Raw genomic sequence first — 22,389 nt, forward strand, 5'->3', positions numbered from 1 at the left:
TGAGATGCATGTGAATCATAGGGTAAAGACCTAATTTTCGTCATACTAAGCACACTTTACCTCTCTTTATCGTACGGCTTTGAACAAAAAACGGAATGTTTCTATCAAATATTACTTCTAAATGTAATTTCCTTTCCATACGTACCGTTAGATTTGATTAAGAGTCTCATATTGTTAAGTTATTGTCAAAAATTTAACATTGCATCTTGATTTCAATTCCGTCATACAAGTTTCAATTCCGTCCAAACAAAGTCACTTTGACATACGGATGAAGGCAGACAAATGGATGCAAATTTTCATATCATGTGTTATTATAAAATTTGTTTTGCACTTTTGAAACTGTCGTACCAAACGTATGATTGATTCGTTCACGTCGAAATCATTGATATAGGGGAAATGGCTCTAATTTGGGCCAATGGATCTAAGATTGAGTCCATCGCTAAAAATCTGCTATTTATCAATTTAATCTAGATGAACGCGTCATTGGGACGATACTAATGGATATTGTAGGTCGCTTTTGAAAATTTAGTCGATTGCTGAATTTATATATGGGCCCAAAATAGGGGCATTTAGGCCGACATTACATCCATTTCCCCTGTTTGATGTTTCTGCTTGATTTGACGGAAATATGCTTCTTCTTCTTCTTCGCATTTCAAGCTTACTATTGCATATCGCATATTAGCTTATTGCGTGCTCTCAACTTAGTGTTCTAGATGACCTTCCACAGTTATGGATTGAGAGCTTTCGATGCCTGTAAGATTTTTGCATTAGTATAATTGTGTTGGAAGTCCAATCATACTTCTGTGCCCAGGGAAGTCGAGAAATTTTCCAGCCCGAAAAAATTCCTAGACCGGACCGGGAGAATTGAACCCAGCCACCTCCAGCATGGTCTTGCTTTGTAGCTGCGCCTTTAAATTTGCGCTTATGCCGAATTAGTTCTCTATCCTATAACATTTCTTTATGGAAAGCAAATCTCCTATGTTATATATATTTTGATACATCCTCCCAAGAAACGGACTGAAAGTTTGCTTAAGCTGAAACCTACAGCCACATTAGCACAAGATGGCTAAAGCTTCTTTATTTTTGACTTTGACGTCTCACCTAAAATTTATATTATAAGCTTAGAATTCATATCAGTTCTTTCATAACTCACAGGCTCCTCTTGTATACCATCGTGTTTGGTTTCTATGGAGACTACAATACAGCTGAGGGAGACGCTAGGTACATCAATAACATAGGAAAGTACCGTTTCATTATCGGGAGCTTATGGTTTCTATGGAACTTGCTGAGAAAATTCGTTGCAGAACTTGACATCAGAGCTTTGAAAATTTCGGATAATAGCAACGTATATCAGCAACCTAATCAGGCCCACTTAGGCCCATGCTTTAAAAAAATAAAAATCCCGTTAAAATCGCCCTCTTTGAACAAGAGGCGAGTGCCTTTTATATGTTTGACTGTGGCTTGATCTTAATGGTTTTTTTTTTAACTTTTTGAGCTGTAACTTTCCCCAATATCAAGGGAATTGTGTATCCTTAATGGCACTCAAAAACACTTCACATTTGAACAAAATTTTATTTTGAATCATGCATACAAAGTGATGCAAGCCGGAAAAACTATATGGGTGGTAAAAAGCTATCTTAACCACTTCAGCTACTTATTTTAAAATAAATCCGGAGCAAATCATAACTTTAACTTTTGTCCCAACCCTTTCCTCTCCCTCCCCCCTTCAAAATTTTTGAAAAACTTGAGGAGAAAATTAATAAAATATATGTGTTCTCGTTCAAAAATTATAGCACGTTTGATCGCTTGCTCATGGTTTGTATAATATTTTATTTATTAGTATTAAAATTATTAAACAATATTTTATTGTTGGGACATTCCAAGCCGGCCGAAAGTAGAGGAGATGTTAATTTTGGGCATGATTGACCGTTCACGGATGCTACTATGTCATTGCCAGATCAGCTGTAATTACACAGAGAACCAATAGACGATGCTTGGGACTAGCAATCATCCTCAATGTGTAAAAAACTGGTGATCTCAAACTAGGCAATACCAGGCCCGAACGCAGGTCAAGAAAGGAATGGGTAGGAATGTGTTGACATGACACTCGCTTTGATGGAAGCCGAGGAGTCCTCTGCACTTCCACGAGGAATCACTGGGATGTTGGGTAAGAGATTTGGATTTGCAACATGGTTCGTTTTGATAAACGATAAGCTGAATTGATGTCCTAACGATCATATAACGCGAAGGAGCTTAGGATTGAACCCACGGCCTTCTGCTCAGTAAACAAAAACGTTTGCCACTAGGCAAACGAGCTCCTTTTTAAACATTGCTGTTATTACCATGTAGTCATATTAACAAATAAAACGATTGACGAATGTGGATGGGCCTGAGATTAGACTCATGATGTTCTGCTCAGTAAGCAAAAACGGTCGCTCTAAGGCCACCAGGCCCCTCATATAACATTATACCGTAATTCGATTTGTTGTAACCATTCAAACCCGGCACCGACGACGACAAGTTTAGCAAAATACGCGATTAACAAGCGATTTGACCAAAAATCTCTTTAATATGAAAGAACCTGGGACCACGTATTTCTGCTCAGTAAGTAAGTAACTGCAACCGACGACCTTTCAAATCCGAAAACTAAAAGCTAGGATCTATTAGTTACGATTTTCTTAATTTCTTTTCCCCACAAGACTATGTTCATGCTTTTTTAGGTTCTATTCAGGTTTTATTGATATTTCTCCAGATTTACTCAAAAGTAAGCCGAATTTTCCGGGGAAAAACCGTGAAATCCCAGGAAAAAAAACTCTTGAATATGAGTCAATGAATCAATTTTGGATCACAATCTAGAACTATCTTAAATAAGTTCGATTACATTAGCAAAAATCACCATCTTAGCGCCCTTCGGCTGTACTTTGTATGGAAGCGAGCTGTCCCAATAAACAATTCACAGTCACAAATAAGCATACACATAGAATAAATGCTGTATAACAGTGCACAATGCTGAATAAAACAGGATGTCGAATTATGTGCTGAAAAAAGCTCATTGAGATCAAAAGATGCGCCTTTATTGCACCGTTTGCTCTGATATGATTAATTTACTTGTTAAAAGCTTTATAAACGTTAACTGTCTTCCTGATTTAGAACCAGAAGTTTGATCTAATAACATACTGAATAAGTGTAATTTGCACATACATTGACGCTTTAATCCGACTGTTTCAATTGATTTAATAACATGCTTTAATGCGTCTAATAATTGATTTCTAGCTCCATTACTAGATTCCATTGCATTTCTTAACAATATTGCTGAATAAAGGTGAATACAGTCAGCATAATAGCTCTTATACCACTATGCGTCCATGTTTTAATTGCATGCTTTGTAAATGCTTTACAAACGGCGTATTCATTCATTATTCCACAATACTGCTTCAGGCTAACAACAAAACGAAATTGGTAGCATAGTGGTTACCGTTTCCGCTTGCCAAGTAGAAGGTCGCGAGTTCAATCCCAGCCTCAACCCTTTTTTTATTTATTTTCTACGCCTAATTAATTTAAATCGTAATCATAAATCGTATCACTCACGACAACCAATTCATAGATCTATCGAAAAGAATAGCATCCTTTCCATAGAAATTAGAGAGATGGAGAGGTAACTTTGGTCTAATGTTAAACAACTATGAATGAATTAATCATTCTCACATCTCCTTGAATTAGCTAGAGTTTCGACTACTTCCAGGTGATAGGTTTTCAGATTCAAGCTTTTATTGCTTATTTAGCTGCCCATATGATGTATTCTAGGATAGCTCAGATGGCAAGGCAAGCGGCTGGTGATCGGAAAGTCATGGTTCGAATCCCATATAACGACATGTGTGTATGTATGTATGTAATAAATTTACTAGATCCTGTGGGTGCGTGCTTCGACAGAAATAATAACACAACAATCACTAACGAGAAAATCCTGCTCTGTGCGTTTATACACACCTTTATACCATCGCGGTTTAAGGAAGTAATGATGTTTAATAAACGCTGAATAATCAAAAATTTGATCGAATAAGCTCTGTTACAACTTTTGTAAGTCGAATAAAAGCTTCTGACATACCTTATTCAACACCAAATATTTCGATGTTGTGGTTGAACAAATTCTCCAGATTTGTGCGAACAAAGCCTGAACAGAAGTTATTATTAAAAATAGTACAAGTATTATTAAGCATGAAGTGGAATAAAATCGTCAAGAAGTCGTTTCTTCAATAGGAAATTGTTTGTTGGGGTCAGTTTGTGAGCCTTGCTTAAAACAGTGAAGTTGAAATTTTACAAATCGAGATGGAGGTAAATGGGATCAAAAAAATATCGTTGTGCTCAGAAAACGAAGCTTTTTCAAATGAAGTACTGCAACCGGTACATTTTTCAAAATTAAAGAATTCATTTGGAAGTAATCATTAATGTTATATTCATGACTTATAAATTCACAAAAAGTTTTATTCAGCAATATTTTAGTAGACCACAATAAAGCTCAATTTGGAACCACAAACATCAATTTTACTGCTACGACTTTATGTAAAATTATCGGGGAAAAATGTAAAATCGACATAGGGAGGTAAAAATACATCGGAAATGAAAAACCGTATCGAGTAAGGGAAAGAAGCATGCTTGCAAAGTTCAAAATCATCGATTCAGGTAAACTACCGAGGTACAGAATATTGAGCAAAGGACAGTAGATTATATTACAATCACAAATAGGCTCAATTTTGAATCTCAATTATCAATCTTAAGGCAATGGATTTATCTAAACGTATCTTTAAAATCAATGGACACTAAGTCTTATATGTGAGGTGAAAACTAAAATTCAAAAATGAATCAAACACATCGAGTAAAGGAGGTATCGAGGAAAATAAAGAAAAAATGTTTGTCAAATTTAAAGAATCTTCAATCTAATTGTGATGGATAAATCTCGAGTATGATGTAAAAATCGTATGAGTCAAAATAGTAGATCAAACAATACATAAATTAAAAACTCTAGCTTTAAAAATAAATATTTGAAAAATAGTTTGAATCGCAATTCCGTTTCTCCCACAGCTATTGACAAATTCATTCCGGGTGAAGTAATGAAATTGGGTTGTTAGCGGAATGCTTAAATAAAAGGTTATCTTCCATTTAATTCCACTTAATTAATTTTGGTATCCATGACAGATACGTATTTCGACTACAATGTGTAGTCTTCATCAGTGTCATTCCCACTACAGAACTTATCAAAATCTAAACATAGCCCAACAAGCGAAATTTGACTACCATTCCAGGATAAATTTTGCAGTGACAATGAATGGTATGCAACCACATTTGCAAAGATTCTTTCTCGTACACAAAGAAAGGTGTCCGAAATTTAACGTGGACAGGCTTTAAGTAAAAGAACGCATTTACTAGTATATTCCAAGAGTATATTCAATGTTTTTTTATTTTGCAATTCCGCATCATAATACCTGTTTTTTTCAACATGCTTAGCTAAAATAATAAACTTTTGCGTATGTCCTTGCCTCTCGTCTACCAACCTAGAGCTTGAAAAATTGTGACAGTAATATTTCATAACCTACTGGATTAGAAAGCTTTGTTCATACACATGGAAGACTTTATGCAGTTAATCTTAAAACAGCGTTCTTTACAGATACAAATAATTAAAACTCAATGGAGATTAATGGGAACATATTTAAATTATATATTAAATTTTATAAGACAATCGTGTTTCTAAGTCTTTTCTATCAACAGAAGGTCAAATTATAGTTGTACTGATTTTTTTAAAGCATTTCCGCAGCAGATGGAATCCCTTTTCAGACCTATTATTTTTAAAGTTTTCAGAAGATAACTGCCCAATAAACCTAGCAATAGAGTTTTTAGTAGTGTTCCCAAATGTTATTTTTGTGTTTGAAAGCTTTCAATGTATTTTTGTTTGTTTCAAAATGTTGATAATTTAATTTTTTTTATTCAATTCCATCGTCTTGACAGACAAACAAACAGTTAAGATCACATGCTGATCTTCTTTCACATATTCAACAGTTAGTTTATATTTTTGTTAGGTATGGTAATGCAACAATATACCAGGGTTGTGTTGATGCTTCACATCTAGTTATTTTATCTTAAACGCAAATAGCATAAACTGCCTTTAATCACAGCCAGAGCGTAAAATTATGGACTGCTTAGGCTGAGTGTGAAAGCACTGCACTATTCAATTCATCGCTCTGTCCAGACCATTTCTAGATAAACATTTCAAAAGGTCCTATCTCCATTTATCGATTATCTTCATCGACTTTCTAATTCGTTAAGGCCCAAGCGCGATGACAGCGGAAGCGAAACGGCAGTGGCAGCGTAAAATCCCGATCTGTGTAAGCCTACTCGTCGGATTGAAAACTAGTTAGAACCAAATCAACATCGGTTAGGCTTCTTGATGTAATTTGTGACAACTGTCAAACTTTCCGTTTCCGTTCCGCTTCCGTTCACATTGCGTTTGGGCATTTAATGACTCAGCTACACAAGATAAAATCTTCTAAAGATGCGGTAAAAAGAGCGCAAAACCTGTTTGCATAAAGGGCGAACACGAAATTATTGCGACACCGAAAATGTCATGCCAATTTTCTTATAATGTTTAGAATCAAACCAAAATTTTAGGGTAGTTTTATACATATATTTACTTCAAAAATCAAAAGAAAAGTTAATCGATGGAGCCTTGAGTGTAAAATTGAACGCATTTTCGCTTGATGCCCTTCATCAAAGCCTTTACAGTGTCATCCGGTACCAGTTTCTCAGTTTTTTTTTTCCATTTTCTTAGCATGTCCTTCTCGTCTTTGACTGTCTTCTTGCTCTTCCGAAGTTCCCGCTTCATTATTGCCCAGTACTGCTCCACCGGGCGCAGCTCCGGACAGTTTGGCGGATTCATGTCCTTTGGAACAAAAAGGACAGAATTGGCCTCATACCACTCCAGGACACTTTTAGAATAGTGGCATGATGCCAAATCTGGCCAAAATAGCGGTGCTTCGTCGTGCTGCTGCAAGAACGGCAAAAGGCGCTTCTCGAGGCACTCAGATTTGTAGATCTCGCAATTTACTGTGCCCTTTGTCACGAAAGGCTCACTCCTCAGTCCGCAAGAGCAGATGGCTTGCCAAATGAGATATTTGGAGGCGAACTTCGACATTTTCTTCTTCTTAAATTTGTCGTCCACATCGAACTTGCTCTTGCCGGTGAAAAACTCCAACCCCGGAATTTGCTTAAAATCGGCTTTTAAATACGTTTCGTCGTCCATCACACAGCAGCCATATTTTGTCAGCATCTTCTCGTAGAGCTTCCGTGCCCGAGTTTTAGCCGTCGATTGTTGCCGCTCATCGCGGTTTGGGAAGTTCTGTACCTTATATGTATGTAGTCCAGCTCTCTTCTTTGCATTCTGGACGTAGCTCTGCGACATGCCGATCTTTTTAGCCAAATCACGGCTTGAGACGTTGGGATTTGTTTTAATCATCCGCTTCACCTTTCCCTCCGTCTTTTTGTTCTCCGGTCCCGGTTTTCTTCCAGCTCCTTTGCCGTGGTCCAACGTCAACCACTCCTGGAACCGCTTCAACACTCTGGAGACGGTTGAATGGTGAATGTTCAACATTTTTCCCAACTGCCGGTGCGACAGGTCAGGAAATTCCAGGTGTTTGGAAAGAATTTGTTCTCTCAACTCGCGTTGGTTCACCTCCATTTTCGTTGAATCGAAAAACACGACTTCGAGTTTGACAGCATGTACACAATACACATCAATGAGAAAGTGTGCAAAATTTGGTTGATTTTTACCCAATGGTAAAAAAGTTATGCCCTGTTGAATGTGTCGCAATAATTTCGTGTTCGCCCTTTAGCAGTGGTTATCAAAAGAGAAAGTCGATGAAGATAATTGATCAATGCAGATAGGACCTTTTGAATTGTTCATCGAGATTTGTACAAAGCGGTTAAGGACAGGCAATGAAAGAGCCAACAAAAACATTCAGTCACTCACGAACAGGCAACTCACACCGCTTGCCTTCGCTCACACAGCATGCAATTGAGGCATTTTTCCATAGAAAATGTACGCTCATTCATTCAAAACGAGGATTGAGTACCATCACGGAAGAATAAACGTGTTGACTGAGGTACTGACTAAGTGTTCGGCTGTCAGTGACTAATTTACTTCTCAATCATTCAGACTCTCACGAGGCAGTGAATGATGAAGCAAATGGCAGTTCATATTCATGTTAAAATGACTCATTGAACCTGACTGTTTTACGCACTGATCACAGCATCTCTGTACCATATGGATTTTTGGAAATTTTGAAAAAAATATGGTTTGAGAAAATAGCAAAGAAAAGCAGAAAAGTTGTGTCTTATGCCGTTTCAGAGTTATTAACAAAAATTTTACTGCCAGAAAAATTTTATTTCAACATTTTCGATTTTTCCGATGTTCAAATACTTTATAAATCCATAACGCAAAAATGGTATGAGGCATCACTATGAAATTTTCATCAGTGAAAGATATAAAATATTAAATGAAGAAATTGTTTAAAAAGAGATTTGCTACTCGTAAACAGCTATGTATGCATACATTTTTCAAAAGAGAAAAAAATGCCTATGAAAAAAAGGCCAAAATGTTATTCAAAACAGTGTTGAAAAGTGACACTTTTCGGTAATGAGTGCTAAAAATGAATTTAGCACTTGACAACCTGCGAAATGACTCTCTGCAACATAATGTTCAAAAAACATTATTTAAGCATAACTTGTATGCAAGTTTTCAGCATAAAATCCACCATCAGGGAGGTAACTAGGGTTCCAAAACAAATCGACGGCTGTCAGTCCATGTTCCACACAAGATAACCCACACTGCCAGCTATAACTACCTCGTACACTGAATTCCACACAGTCATACGCATCATCGCTATAAGACGAACACGAGCACTTGAAATTATAGATTTCCAGCCAGCCGAAATTGACCATTGTCTGTCAGTGTCATTTAAAAAGTGGTGCAAATAAGTTATGAACATACCTCCCCGAGGATACAGCAGTTCAAGAATTAAAAGTAAAGAAAACGAGGAACCATTACCTACCAGAATGCCGTCGATAAGTTTTAACATGCGGTAAGTAGATGGAAATTTCAAAAGTGCTTTTCACCTATGAAAAGGACGTTGTTCACAATGGTGGCCAAATATCCTGGGCAAACGTCCTTGACAAGGATAAAAAGGGAAATATGTGGGGTGGATGGTGGGCGATTTCAGAGGAATTTGCGAAAATTCAGCTGAATGTGCAAAATTTCGGACATCTAACGGTGGTCCATAGATGAGTCCAATAAGAAAATTATCGCGAAATTTCGTCGCAATCGATATGATTGCGTCTCAAGCAAGGAATAATTGTAGGACATAATTAAGGAATTTTCCATTGACAGTTGATGGTATCTTCCGAACGATAAGTGAGACAGCGCCATTTTGTTTTGTAATTCCACTAATTCGGATAGTACGTAGTAACGTTCACGTTCGCTTTTTTTGTATGTACACATGTGCACCTCGCTGGTTGTGAGTCTGCGTAGTCGACGTCACTGTCTGGGTGGAAGAGCATCAGATGTTTTCTCCTTCTGGTAATGGGGTGGATATGTTGGTCGACACTCTTGTGTTGCTCGCTTCAATATTGGAGGCAAATTGTGTGTTATTTTTTTTCTTCTCTCTCTTGTGTCTGTTATTTCTATATGGAGTTTTGTATTCTTTGTTGACGATCTCGATGCTTCTGCGAGCGTGGAGAATGCTAATGGATTTGAACATGACGGAGAAGAAAGTTGAAGAGAATTATTGATTTCGTAATGCGAATTCCTCAGTTTTACATGGGGGGCATGAACTGAACGGTGTGTGATTCAAATTGAACTCACAAACTATGCTAGTTCTGCGACATCAACTTTTACCAATTTTATTAGTGGAATAGTAATACTGTCTAAAAATGGTTACACCTAGTATCGCCCTATCAGCAGTAGATTTGCCTTAATTTTAAATTAAAGATTATAAGTTGTAATAAATTAGATAGCAGTTTCTTAACCCTCTCCTTCCAATGACAGGTGATTCACAACTTTTCGGTCCGTCTCATGTTTGTCAATCTACCATTAAATAGTCAGTGCAGTACTCATAGCGAATTTGTTTATTATCGGGGTTGGAACCAGATCACACCCAGTGTATAACTGATCTTTTTGCCAGTGCGATGCGAACCTGAACCTGAGGCAGGTTTTAAAAACAAACGATCAAACTAACGTTTGTCAGAAAACAAGCAGAGCCGATCTTGATACTCGATCCAGGTTGGAACTGAACAATAAACAAATGGGGTGAAAGGGGTGTAAGTAACTTTGATCGACTTTCTCTTTTGATAGCCACAGCTTTATAAACAGATGTTTCGCTATTTCTGTCACATTGTTTGATAAAGGAGGTTCTCATCTAGCATCCAGGCACACGAATGAAGGAATGTGTTTGCAGCTGAATTATTAACGAAAGAGAAAGTCGATGAAGAGAATCGATCAAAGTCACTTACATCCCTTTCCTTCTAATCTATATGAGTCAACTGAGTAACTATTGTAAAATAATTAGTATACTATTGATTTTAAACAAAACTGTTTTTTTTTTATGGAATCGATAATTTTAGGCTGTATGGAACATCTTTTGTGCTAGCACTTCTTTCAAACATTCTATTTTGCATCTCAAAACAACCAAAATTATTCTGTTAAAACGGAAACTTTTTTTTAGATCAAATTGTTTTGAAGATTAGTTCCAGTAATTTACAAAAGATAATGGATAAATCAAAATAAGGGATTAATGGTAGATAATGACGCTAAGGAAGGCATATTGAAAACAAAAATAAAAGATTAAGGAGCAACTGAAGATAAGAAGCAAACAGCGTTCAAGAGCAAATGCTTTTATTATATGTAGGTAGATATAATTACCGTGAAAGTCGAAAGAACTCCTCAAACGCTAAAGCTTTTAATCAACCTCAAAGCTTGAGGATGAATATTAAGAATAAAATGGTGTACATATACAACAAGTACAGCAAGGTGGCAACAAATGTTATGCCTTCAAAACCATTCATACTTTCCCGCAATGGACAGTTAAAAATGATTTAGTTGTTTTCGAATAAACGAGCACAATTTGCGTGAATCATGCTTTACTATCACGTTAGCTAGAAAACTCTATCTATTTTCCGCAACGCGGTGCAACATGTACCAAGCTTAATCATAGAGTAAAAGGAGGAGCTGTCAAATTATTACCAGAGCCAGTAATGCCACATATACCGATTTATCTGTAATCATACAGATTTTTTTCAATATATTTATACAGATATCTGTATATACAGATAACAGATTTTTGAAAAATGTACAGATTTTTCAAATCAAAAGAATGTATTTTATAATCATTTTTTATGTGTAATAATAATGATAAATAATCATTTTTTTTTTCCTTTTAAGTAATTGAATTCAATCTGAGCATCAAACCTTAGTCGTACTTTTTACTAAATAAATATTAATATTTTAGCTTCCAATGGACTTGGAATCTTTCGAATGGACCTCTGATGTTCAGATGTTCTGATTTCTCATTGGAAAGGATATTAGTTGCACTTTCTATTTGTTCAAAGGTACAAAGGTTAATTAAATATATTTTTTGTCAAATCGATAAACAAGCCATTTTAGAAAACCAACAAAGTGGTTGATTACAGTTTCTGAGTCGAAGAATCAACTGGATATTTTTATATTGGAAAAGTGTAATTACAGAAATAAAGATTATTGCATGCCATTCGACTAAACTTCTAGTAAAAGTTCTATGTTATAATGTCCAGGTATAGGTTTTCGTAATCTCAGACATGAAAAAATAATTCTTGGGAATTGTAACAGTTACTTCATTAAGCTAATTTTCAGCCGTAAACAGATAAGTCCAGTCTCTCATAACTGATACTGAATGTTTTGTATTTTCAGACTGTAGAAGAGATACAAAACACATGAAGATTGTAAAAGTTGTATGTGAATAGCGAAACTACATTTCAGTGCCAACATTTCAAAGGGGCGTAATTGCTTTTGTTAACAATGGCTTTAGCTATCGATTTCTCGCAAATAAAAGTCCATCCCCCAAATTAACAGTGCTAGCTGGTAACGGAAACATTCATCTACCTGCTTATGTTAATAATCTTCATGAGTAAGTTTTAATTCACGAGAAATCGACGGCTAAAGTCATTGTTTATAAATACAATTACGCCCCTTTGAAATGTTGACACTGATTTTATTATTATTTCACATTATTTCTTCTTACCTGATGTTTTCTGAAATCTGAAGACAATTTCCGAAAAGACAGCTTGTTTTTGTTATTAATGTGAAACGTCAAACCTGGGATGCAGGGTTGCCAAATATTCAGCGAATAATAATTGTTGTTAGTTCACAGTACTCAGATTGATTCGATCTCTCTGCGTGGGAAAGCGTTTAGGTACGACCATTTTTTTTCTGGCAACAGTCCCATTTATTTCGGTAGAGTGTATTATGTTACACGCATGCAAAAGAACGTAAGAATACTATCAGAAATACTTATGAATTTTAGCAACAAGAAATATGTATGAATTTCATTGATTTGCCTTATGAAAAGTAATGTTGACAAAAAATAATAAATCGGAGCAGACTGGAACCGAACCATGGACGCTGAGATTACGGAGCTCTTGTGTTGACCACTCGTCTTTCAACGCTTGAAAAATTGGAATGGCTAAAGGCGTATACGTATGCGTGTATAAGAGCTACTTTATATTAGACGAAAATCTTTCATAAGTCGCGCTTATGAAATTCATATTTGTCGTTAATAAGTCGAATCTTATTAAATTCTTAAGTCTATTTGCCTCAGTGTATGTTCGCCAGTGTTAAGGGCCACCCACATTAGATCCGTTTGCGTTGCGTTGACGTAAATTTGACAGTTAGACAATAGATTTAGCAGTCACTTTCCGCAACGCGTCATATCCGGATCTAATCTGGGTGGTCCCTTAATGAATCACTGAACTGTACGAACATATCTCCACGAATTTGAGGAATCAAGTGAACCAATTGTTTATCAATAGAGAGCTGAGAAAAATGCGTCTTAAGATTACTTCCAACCATTGATTTCTATGAAATAGAATAACCTATTCGTCAAAATTTTCAAACATTTTCTAAACAAAGTTTAGTTTATCCAGAAGTATGGAAAATATGATGTATGATCACCATATTATTGACAGCAAAACACTGTTGTCTTTCGGCATTTCGGAAAGTTAACCCTGCAGATACAATCTTTTTTTTCAAAATACCTCGTAGAATACCACAAACCTAAACTTTCGATTTCAGTGGTGACTCACGACCATGCTGTCTTCACTTTTCCTATCGCGGATGTTTACCGTAAACGTCATAAGCAAATCACGTGATAACAAAAATAATTCGTCTGCCACCTAGCAGCACGTACGCTACTGCTGTATAGCCAACCGATTCAAACCTGTTCGGTAGATAATGAATGGTTGTTTAATAAGGGATTATACATGGCTGTCAATACAGGTCACATATAGTTTCAACATGATTTAAATCGTTCAGAGCGTATAGATGCTTACAATTAACAAGATCCACCGTTTTTAAAATACAACTTTTCGTATGCTACCATCCAGTTCAACACATCGGTATCTAAAATATTCACTAAGCCGTTCCCAAAATTACCATGTTGTGGCTGCAGCTGTGAAACGTTCAGCAATCTTTCCTTTTGAGGATTCTGCATGCACATTAGGGTGCCAATGATTTTTTTTTTCAACGGATCATATACAAAATGTTTATTGCCTCAAAAAAAGACCTTATGCAAAATGTGGGCTCAATCGGACTTGATTTAGAAGTGACTCAAAGCGATCAAAGTTTGATCTTTTTTCATCTGAAAAATATCCCAAGGTAAGGGGAATCCGTAAATTATGGAAATCGAAAATTTGCTACGTCAAGAGTCTTAAAATTACATGTAACGTCCAAAACTAGTGTTAACTCGAGAACCAATTTTTGTCAAAAATTGACTTTCTGAATTGTTTGTGTTCATGCCGAATGACTTAGAAATGCATGAAACATCGAGATCTAGTGTCAACTCTTTTTTTTTTGGCTAAAATCAACTTTTTGGGACTTGGATTTTTTTTAATTGGGAGACATTTGGCATAACAAATATTTCGATTTCTAAAATTTCACATACCCCTTACCACAAATGAAATTAGTTCCAACTTTGAACCCCTTTGCTGCTTCCCTAAATCAATTCCGATTGAGTCCAAATTTTGCATATGGTCTTTTTTGAGGCCATGAACACTTAAATTTCCAACAGCCGAGTAGTTCTGCAATTTATTTTGCTGATATTCAGTCAAACAATTGCCGAGACTCAGCTAACAAATAACATTTTGCTGAGATATCAGTTAACAAACAGATATTTTGCAGAGATATCAGCAAAAGTGAATGCCGAAGTAATCGGCTGTTGGAGATTTTACCGAGCGAGATTAAGTGTGTATATGTTGTTCGATGTTTTTTTTTCATTGGCACCCTAATGCACATATGCACGTACTCAGATGGTGCTATATACCATTAGGGTAAACGCACCAATAGTGGAGGTACGCTAGTGTAATGTGTTCCTATAATGGCTTACACACTTAATTTTTTTCGCCGAGATTCCAACAGCCGAGTAGTTCTGCAATTTATTTTGCTTAGATTCAGTAAAACAATTGCCGAGACTCAGCTAACAAATAACTATTTGCTGAAATATCAGCTAACAAACAGATATTTTGCAGAGATACCAGCAAAAGTAAATGCCGAGGTAATCGGCTGTTGGAGATTTTACCGAGCTAGATTAAGTGTGTATGGAACACATTGCACTAGCGTACCTCAACTATTGGTGCGTTTACCCTATTATGGACCAGGAGAAAAATTAAAATTCTTGACTAAACCTGACCTCGGCTCCTATTATGCTTATGTTATTAGAATTAAGGAAAAATGTGTTTACGGTTGAAAACCGAAATAACCCACTAGTGACAATCAGGGGTTGAAGCGGTCGATTTTTTTTACTACACTCGTTTCGTTGTCATGCGCGACAGTCTGTTTGTATTCGTACTCTCATGTGCTACCGTCGTCTCTCTTACACAATACAAACGGTAGAACAACATTCGAGCAAAAAAAATTATCAAATAACTATCATATTACATGTGTGATTTTGTTCTAATTCCTCAATTTGGTGTAAATTAAACCATTTCTGATCAGAAATGTTATTACTATGACATCGTTGTTTACTATTTTCAGAATTCACACAAGCACAACATCAGCAGCTCTTATTATGAGAAAAACTAAAATACATACATTCGCAACAGAGCCTGTCATATGACATTTTAGTTTGGTACTGTAATTTGATAGCTTGTTTTGCAAGTGTCGGAAGCAAAGGCAGTCGATTATCACAGAAAATTTGTCGACTACGGTGATTGCTTACTAGACTGGTGACAATCGATTTTACTCTCGTTCTCGTTCAAAAAAGAGAGGTAAAACGCGGGTTGTGCTTAGTAGGACGGAAACTAGATCAAAAACCCTACACAGCAAAAAAATAATTTTGATATCACGTCAAAGTGGATGCACTACAATCATGTCGAAAATATGGTGTAATATTACTTGATAAAAAGGACAAAATTATCATTAATACAATGCATGAACTGACATTACGCTGCTTTTACTGCATTTGTTTATTTATGTGGTCATAAAAATTACATGAAATTTTCGACATGATTGTAGTGCATCCACTTTGATGTGATATCAAAATTATTTTTTTGCTGTGTACGTTAACCAAAGTGTTGGAAGTAGTGCGCTGTAATCGCACAATGATGCGCTATGGGGTGATGCATATATTATGTCACGCTCTAAGTGGGGAAGGGGGTTTAAGATTTTATGACTAGCAATGCACGTTTCCAGTGACGATTTTGAACGGCCAAGATTTGGCACCAAGGTAAAATATTTTAGGGCAAAATTATCTGTGCAACGAAAGCTACAATCACCACTCGGTATCAGTAACACAAACATCCCGTTAGAAACAATCATTTCAACAATTTTATAACGTCGACAAATCTGGTGCAAGCCAGTCAAGATTGTACGTTGGGAATGATCACAATTCATCAGGCCATTGTTGGATTGTCGATAGTCTGGTTGATAAGAGCGTAAAGAGGAGCGATATGAAAGCAAATATGTTCTAATTAGTAGCTTGGAATCGGAAAGGTGCCCAACCATCAGAGATATGCTCCGGATTTTTCTTGAATGGCATTCCTAGGGGCACGCAATAACTTTTAACTCCGACGCAGGCAAGAGCTGTAATAAAATTAATTCCATTAATTACAGCTTCAACTACTTTAATTACACCCGTTAACTACTGTTTAAGTCCATTAATTGGAATCGTTTATCTGGATCCTGAAAAATCACCAGAACTTGTTCCGATGGGTATGGGTCTTCAGACTAGAAGCGATCTAAAACGTTACAAGTCCATCATACGACGCTTCAAATTACAATACAAAAAATAAGATACATGGTAGTTATACTGAGAACCCGCGCCACATTGCACTATGGGCCCAGGAGTGCAATCTTGTGAGACAAAATTATTAGCTCCAAAACGAAGCATTTCCGTGACTTGCTGTCTTGAGCAAAGTATCACAAAATAATTAGGACCAACTATTGGAATTAACAGATAGTTCGATACGCAACCACATAGATGGCGCTAAAATCTTACTTGTTACTTAACGTTTTAGACAAAGTTGTTCATCTTAACAGAATAAACGACTCTTCTATAGACGACAAACCTCCACAGCCCAATATTTTTGAGTTATTTGGAAAACAAGAAATCTAGATAGAGCTGGAATTAGGGCGTAACAGCCTTTGTAAACAATGACTTTTATCGATGATTTCTATGAACTCAAGGCATGCCCACACAAACCATCATAACCGTCGGGTAGGGGAAGTCGTCCCCTACCCGATGGTGTTGTTGTTTTGCGCTTGCAAGTCTTAAATTTCTAGAAATCATCGGAAGAAGTCATTGTTTACAAAAGCTGTTACGCCCTAATTCCAGCTCTATCTAGAAATGTTTGTTGAAAAAACTGTTTTCCCATCTACTGTATGCGTGATAATGTTTGCACCATTGAGCGAAGTCAAAATTTAAAAAAATCTCAAAAATTTCGTTTTTGAGTTTTTTTATTTATTTATCGGGGGATGTTTCTCAGAGTCTTAAACTATGTTAATCATCGATCGAATTTCCACTTGCTGCAATTACGGCCTCCACACGCTTCCGGAATGCACGGCAGGTTCTAATAATGTAGTCTTGATCCATTTCTCTCCAGGTACGGGTCAATGTTTGTCTGAAGCTTGCTGTACTAAGGAGGCGTTTAGAAACAGGCCTTGGCCTTCATGACGCGCCATATTGAGTAATCCAGCGGATTAAGATCGGGGCTGAATGGCGGCCACATATCCTTCGCCCAGAACAGAAGATGTTCATGCAACCACTTCTGAGTGCGGTTCGAGGTGTGGCACGGAGCCCTATCTTGTTGAAATACAACATTTGGCTTCGGACCGTACTGTTCTTTGATCCACGGAACAACATACTTACTTAAAATCCCGATGTAGACGTCCGTGTTGACCTTGTCGCCTTCTGGAATGAACACCGGGTCCATTTTTTTGCCATCGGAAGCCACCAATCCAAACACCATAACGCTAGCAGGATGCTTGGTCAGATACACGTTCTTGTGCTCGTCGGCCACGTTTTTTACCGGAAGAGAACTAATATACCGGTCGGTTCTGGAATTTGAAACGGGATCGACGGTAAACATGCTCTTGTCAGTGAACAGGATTACCGGATTTTTTCGCTTAAGGAAGTTCAAGATTTTCTTGCATCGTTCGACTCGTAGCTCCCGGATGCGGTTGGTGTGAGTTTTTTTCCGTGCCCTCGACTTCGCCCCGCAATCTTCCTTTACGATCTTCCGTGCCGTAAAGTCACTGATCCCGTGTTCCTTTGCCATTTTCCTAATTTAACGCACTGGATTCACCCGAATCTTCTTTTTGATAGCAGAGATAACCACCGGAACTCGAGCTGACCTCGAACGACCTGTGGCCACTTTCGCGGATAGTTGTCCTTTCTTTTCTCGGTCTAAAACCCTTTTGACGGTCCACCGGGACACTCCCACGGCGATTGAAATGTCTTTTTGCGACATATGCGCGTAGGACAAATCACGAATACGCTGCCACTTCGTCATGGTGCAACTGTCAAACTAAGTAAATCATTTTCTTTTATACACAGCCTACTACGGTATGAGCTATAGGCTACGTACATGCAAAGAAAACCAAGGCATTGTATGCACAGGTGAAACGGGAACCTTATTTGTACGATGGTGCAAACAATATCAAGTATACGGTATTTGGATACACTAAACGCAGAACGTTTGCAAAGAAATAAACTAGTTTCAACCAAACATGTTGAAGAAAAGGCTGAAAACATGAACAAAATACAAAATTGAAATTTTAATATCTCGCAAACTGAAATTTTCTTGAAAAATTAAACAAGTTGTTAACCTGATTGAAATACACGAAAAAGAAGCAAAAATAGGACAAAACATGAATTTTTCTGGAATCCAACTTGCTGCAAAAGATTGATAGCTACAAATTTTCAGGAAAACAAACGTAAACATTGAGGCAAAACAGACAATGCCAAAAACTAGCGAGTGAAACATAGGAGTGAAATGGCTTCTGTGAATGCAGCCGGGTGAATTACCTCGGGCGATACAAGACGCTATAAATCAAAAGGGCGCGTAAAAAATTTCCATTTTGTTCACGCTGTAAATTAATATGAACGTTTTTTTTATTTATCTCACACTAATGCTAACCATGAATCACAATATTTAAAAACATTCCAGTTTATGAAATGGGTTTATAGTTTATTTTATATTTGTTCTTGTTCAAAACTTCAGATTCATTTTTCTCAGTTCAAGCTCTTAGCGACAGTGGGCCTTATTACAGCTCTATCTACACACTTAAAAATAATTGCTTTTACACGAGACGTAATCCAAATTGGACGTAAGTCGTGGAACGAAAACAAACTTTTAATATAAAATTAAGTCTTCTCAAATCGAAACATAAGCAACTCGACGAAGAGAACGTTTGATTGAATTGATTTTCTCGTTTCTTTCATCTGATTCTTATGTCAAAAGGGCCGTTTACATGTGTCGGCCTCAGGGAACCGAAATTCACATTCACTTTTTCGTAGTGTGTAGATTTATAAATAATTATTAAAATAGCTCAATTTTGCTGGTATTACAGTCATGTGGTGTACTGCATTTATTTCCAATCCTTATAATTGAATCAAAATAAAAATCATCATTTAATAAAATGTATGCATCATAAAATTTCCCAACCTATACTGAATTAATTGATTGCAGTGCCCCGCCCCAGCACGCGTTCGTAGACATGTACTTAGTTGCTATGTGATAACCGCAGCGAGGGTAAATATACACTTACTCAGAACGATTTCCGTTGAGTAAACATCAGTCCTGAAATTCGAGCTCAGGTATTCTGATAGCTTCTGGAATACCTCAATCCCACTGTTATTAGAAATATTCTATGACTGGGCAAAACGATGCAGGGAGGAAAATGAGTTAAACCTTGGGATAGGAACCAAAGCAGAAGGCAAACCTGATAAGATATGATTGTTGAAATACAAATTGAACCAAGCAATTTATAACCTGCACAACAATCGTCACAATTAAATGTCATCACATTGTAAACCAGACGGCTACCCACACACACACACACACATAGAAATCGCAATCAATGTGAACTCGTGAATTAAGCTTCACGTGTTAAGCGTATCGAGTGCTGGCTGCTGCCAGGCTGTTTCCCAGGCATTATTAAGTGCCAATTGATTGCCGGTGGGTGCTCTTCAGGCAATATCGCGACGTCAATCACTGAATCGATCAATTCAGTGCCTCACTTGGCTTGTTGTGATGGTTCCATTATCCTTGACGGTTATTTCTGGTGCTTTTGTAGCAAAATCCTTTCAAGTTAGCATACGCTCAAAACGGTAGCACTTCCCACCCCACACTCCGATTGAAACATTGTAAACCGCTATTGTCGACTTTTGCAAGCACGAAAAGGACGATTGCATAATTTAAGTGGCAACCGCATTTTCGACTAACTACGCAGTCGAGTGCACTTCAAAATGGAGCTAGCTAATATTTGCTGAGGGGCGCATTCCGCAGTCAGGGGAGACTTCTGTTTTCCTTTCTATCCTTTTGTCGACGTATTCGCCGTGCTTACAATCGACAGGGTAAACGTTTCCATTGCGGGCAAAGGTTATCCGGAACGACCCTGAGCGATTAACGCCGAGAAATTACGTCCCGCTTGACTACTGCTGAAAGTGATCGAAATAGTTTACGATTCTCAGCGATTAGTAAGCTCGCTTATGAATCTATTTTCAGTCATTTACCAGGTCAATCAAACGGTTCTAGAATGTTGAACTCATCATATTTATAATGCAATATCTGCTGATAGTATTACGTTATACAACCGGTTGGGTCTACACTGCTGCTCACACAGTCCTAACAGTCCACTTTAAAGTTTGATAAATGCTGATGCGATCAATTGACGCTCAAAGAAGGAACACAACCACCCGCAAAGGAACAACATTCCAATCAATTGAATGTTTCTTTGTTGGGCATACCAAATTTCAGCATCTACAATATGTAAACAATTCGATCTAGCGGATAGGCTCACTACCAGGAACGGATGTTATTGTCACGTTTTCGATGCTGCGGTATTAAATTAGTCGTCATCGAAATAGACTGATGATGAATTTACGATGGGTGTAGTTTATATTTTGATTGTACAGTTCCAGAGCTATAAATTATCGCTTCATTCAATAATCGTGATATATTATCGCATTGAAGAGTGTTTTTGTCATATAATACTGAAGGCATTTAGCTAGTTTCCACCGAGAAGGTTCTAACTGCGGTATCAGCACAATACACTTATGGTTGATACGTTCATGAGCAGTGACACAATATTTACGACAAAGATTTGAAAAGCAACTTCAGGGTCAAATTGCATGATACAGCAGTTGAATACGGCACTTGGTGATCATTTTCACTGAATTAGATTGTGCTTGGGTAAATCGATGTCAACGCTGAAAACATGATATTTCTGATTGTGTGAGGAAGCGAGACTAAACTCGGAAGACTTTTCATTTTTTTTTTCATCAATATATGTGTCTTCGGAGATGACTATTGACAAAATCTCAACCTTCCACTTGTTGGATAGTAAAACTGACTTTTACTCCAATGCCTCAGGAATATACAATAAGAGAATACCCAGGTAACCAACAAGCTTGCGAATCACCAAATGGCATTATAAATTTTGCTATTGGTTAAACGAACACCCGATTGCGAAAGGGCGCAGAGGTTCGCACGGGTTGAGTAAAATAGGAATTTTGCTTCATTTTACGTCATGTAAAAAAAATACTAATGGACGTAATTTTATGTCATTTGAGCCGCTTACATACATGTGTTGTAAGCGATGAAGTTTTCGAAGTGTGTAATTTTAGATCAGTTTTTCAAAATTACATGCCGTACTCTTTCATAACTTAAATTTACATGCCGTTTAAAATGGTACGGTATTTCGAGGTTGGGAATAAAAATTTGTTTATCATATTTTTTTCGGATGATTTTCAACAATTATAATTTTTTTGATTCAATTTATTCACAGAAACTAACTTTTTATTTTTTTTTTGTATTTGTCTTCTTCACGGGCACGCTTCTTCTGGCACGAGTTCTCTGAGTTCCTAAGCAAAATTTTGGCGCAGATCCATTTTGAATGCTTGGCTATTGAAATTACGTACCACGTTGGAACGGTAACTTGCGGCTCAGTAGCTTAGCAGTTTTCTGGTATTGGCGGACCTCACCAAGAGCTACTGTTCCCGGGCAGTAGCGGTGGGCTTTTGCAGGTTATGCATTTTGGCTGCTGCTTTGTAGAGGACATTTCTTCAGCCTGATTTTCTGTGGTCTGCTTTGTACGGATCATCGAAGAATATTCCTATCTGAAAAAATCAAAGAATTTATTGTTTATGAAGTTCTTGAACCTACAATCTCGATCGGTTACCTGAAAATGTGTTTTTTTTTTCCTGAACGCATGCTGCACCAACCATGATTGGCACGGCTCGTGCATCAAAGCAAAACGATAAACGTCAAGATATTTTACGTTGAGCGCATGTAAAATAATGTCGTTTACTATTTCATTTTTACGATGGGCTGTCAACTTAAGTATTTTCGATTCATCTACCCGAATTGAAAAGGTAATTT

General features: G+C 37.1%; 1 long non-coding RNA gene across 1 annotated transcript in view; it reads right to left on the minus strand.

The window, feature by feature from the left end:
- LOC135706600 (uncharacterized) overlaps positions 1-14,842 on the minus strand; it is a 247,376-nt gene extending 232,534 nt beyond the window's left edge. The window contains exons 1-2 of the long non-coding RNA XR_010518180.1: positions 14,678-14,842; positions 14,231-14,344 (exon numbers count right to left, since the gene is read on the minus strand). This is a non-coding gene — a long non-coding RNA (uncharacterized LOC135706600). The remainder of the gene's footprint in view (positions 1-14,230; positions 14,345-14,677) is intronic.
- Between the last annotated feature and the right edge of the window lie 7,547 nt (positions 14,843-22,389).

The sequence above is a fragment of the Ochlerotatus camptorhynchus genome, unplaced genomic scaffold, assembly GCF_037179485.1.
Source record: "Ochlerotatus camptorhynchus isolate MF236.1 unplaced genomic scaffold, CSIRO-AGI_Acam_v1.1 ptg000284l, whole genome shotgun sequence".
Taxonomy (NCBI): Eukaryota; Metazoa; Arthropoda; class Insecta; order Diptera; family Culicidae; genus Ochlerotatus; species Ochlerotatus camptorhynchus.